The sequence below is a fragment of the Amblyomma americanum genome, chromosome 10, assembly GCF_052857255.1.
Source record: "Amblyomma americanum isolate KBUSLIRL-KWMA chromosome 10, ASM5285725v1, whole genome shotgun sequence".
Lineage (NCBI taxonomy): Eukaryota > Metazoa > Arthropoda > Arachnida > Ixodida > Ixodidae > Amblyomma > Amblyomma americanum.
This window is the reverse complement of record NC_135506.1, coordinates 99,348,074-99,351,003: the sequence shown is the minus strand read 5'-3', so window position 1 is coordinate 99,351,003 and position 2,930 is coordinate 99,348,074.

Sequence of the window (2,930 nt, the reverse complement as noted above, 5' to 3'; positions counted from 1 at the left end):
AGGAAGCAGAAAATACACACTGCGAGACAGTGGGCATGTAGCATTAAGTCTCAGGTCATCATCATCATCAGAAAGATTTCATATCCAGCTCGACCACAGGTGAGCTGACGAAAAAAAGAATTTCGCCAGGGCGGAACGCCACATGAGTACATAGAAATAGGCTAATATTGCAGCCTGCAGCCTATGTGCGGTTACAGCTTTGGTTGTCGGTAAAATCGCAGTACACTGTACTGATGGGCGACTTCAATGCGAAGGTGGGCAAGAAGCAGGCTGACGACCACGCGGTAGGTGACTATGGGATAGGCTCTAGAAATAGCAGGGGAGAGTTATTAGTCGAATTCGCGGATAGAAATAATTTACGGATCATGAATACCTTCTTCCGCAAACGAGAAAACAGGAAGTGGACCTGGAAGAGCCCCAATGATGAGATTAAAAATGAAATAGACTTCATACTATGCGCTAAACCTGGCATCATTCAGGATGTGGCCGTCCTCGGAAGGGTGCGTTGCAGCGACCATAGAATGGTAAGGTCTAGAATTAGCCTAGACTTGAAGAGGGAACGGAAGAAGCTAGCGAAGAAGACCATTAACGAGTTAGCCGTAAGAGGGAAAGCACAGGAGTTTAGGATAGCGGTGCAAAACAGATACTCGGCTTTAACTGAGGAAGATGATCTTGATGTTCATTCAATGCACGATAACCTGACATCAATAATTACGGAGTGCGCAGTAGAAGTAGGCGGTAGGACAGTTCGAAAAGATACCGGGAAGCTATCTCAGGTGACGAAAGATCTGATTAAGAAGCGCCAAAACATGAAGGCATCTAACACTACCGATAGAATAGAACTAACGGAGCTATCAAAGTTAATAAATAAGCGCAAGGTAGCCGACATAATGAAGTTTAATATGGAGAGACTCGAGCATGCTCTAAAGAACGGAGGTAGCCTAAAAACAGTGAAGAGGAAACTAGGCATAGGTAAAAACCAGATGTATGCATTAAGAGACAAGCAGGGCAATGTCATTAGCAATATGGATAAGATAGTTAACGTAGCCGAAGAGTTCTACACAGACCTGTACAGTAGCCAATGTAATCAGGACGCTAATGAGAAAGACAGCAGTGCACAGCAATGCGTCATCCCGCCAGTAACGAAAGATGAAGTAAAGAAAGCCTTAGAAGCAACGAAAAGGGGAAAAGCAGCTGGGGAGGATCAGGTAACAGCAGATCTGTTGAAGGATGGAGGGGATATCGTGCTAGAAAAACTAGCCACCCTGTATACGCAATGCCTTATGACCTCGACTGTACCAGAAGCTTGGAAGAATGCAAACATTATCTTAATTCATAAGAAGGGAGACGCCAAGGACTTGAAAAATTACAGGCCGATCAGCTTACTATCCGTTGCCTACAAAGTATTTACTAAGGTAATCGCTAATAGAGTCAGGGCAACGTTAGACTTTAATCAACCGAATGATCAGGCAGGCTTTCGTAAAGGATATTCTACAATAGATCATATTCACACCATCAATCAGGTGATAGAGAAATGCGCAGAATATAACCAACCTCTATATATAGCTTTCATTGATTACGAGAAAGCATTCGACTCAGTGGAAACCTCAGCAGTCATACAGGCATTGCGTAATCAGGGGGTAGAAGAGCCTTATGTCAAAATACTGGAAGATATATATAGCAACAGCACAGCTACTATAGTCCTCCATAAAGTCAGCAATAAAATTCCAATAAGGAAGGGCGTCAGGCAAGAAGACACGATCTCGCCAATGCTGTTCACCGCATGTTTGCAGGAGGTATTTCGAGGCCTGAATTGGGAACAGTTGGGAATAAGAATAAATGGAGAATACCTAAATAATCTGAGATTTGCTGATGACATTGCCTTGCTGAGTCACTCAGGAGGTGAACTGCAAATCATGATCAACGAGTTAGACAGGCAGAGCAGATCGATGGGTCTAAAAATTAACATGCAGAAAACCAAGGTAATGTTCAACAGCCTAGCAAGGGAACAACAGTTCACAATTGGCAGCGAGAGCCTAGAAATTGTGCCGGAATACGTCTACTTAGGGCAGGTAGTGACAGCTGATCCGGATCATGAGAGGGAGATAACTAGAAGGATAAGAATGGGGTGGAGCGCATATGGCAAATTCTCGCAGATCATGAGTGGCAGTTTACCAATTTCCCTCAAGAGGAAAGTGTACAACAGCATAATCTTACCGGTACTCACCTATGGGGCAGAAACGTGGAGGCTAACGAAAAGAGTTCAGCTTAAGTTAAGGACAACGCAGCGAGCCATGGAAAGAAAAATGATAGGTGTAACGTTAAGAGATCGGAAGCGGGCTGAGTGGGTGAGGGAACAAACACGGGTTAATGACATCCTAGTCGAAATCAAGAGAAAGAAATGGGCTTGGGCAGGGCATGTAATGCGAAGGCAAGATAACCGCTGGTCTTTAAGGGTAACAAAGTGGGTTCCAAGAGAAAGTAAGCGTAGCAGGGGGCGGCAGAAGGTTAGATGGGCGGATGAGATTAAGAAGTTTGCAGGCAAAGGGTGGATGCAGCTGGCAAAGGATAGGGTTAATTGGAGAGACATGGGAGAGGCCTTTGCCCTGCAGTGGGTGTAGTAGGGCTGATGATGAATGAGCGTCCTGTCGTGGTTGTTCTCAGTGTTTGCAGAATGCTAAGCAGAGAGACTGGTGTTCAAAACTTCTGACTTTTCGCCTCATAACCAATCTGCCTACTATAGTTCCGCAGAACTACGCATACGGCTACTGGTGAAACAGTTTCGTTTGGTTTATGGGGGCTAACGTCCCAAAGAAACTCAGGCTTTGAGGGACGCCATAGAGAAGGGGTCCGGAAATTTCGATCATCTGGTGTTCTTTAACATGCACTGATATGGCGCTGTACACGGACCTCTAGATTTTTCCCTCCAT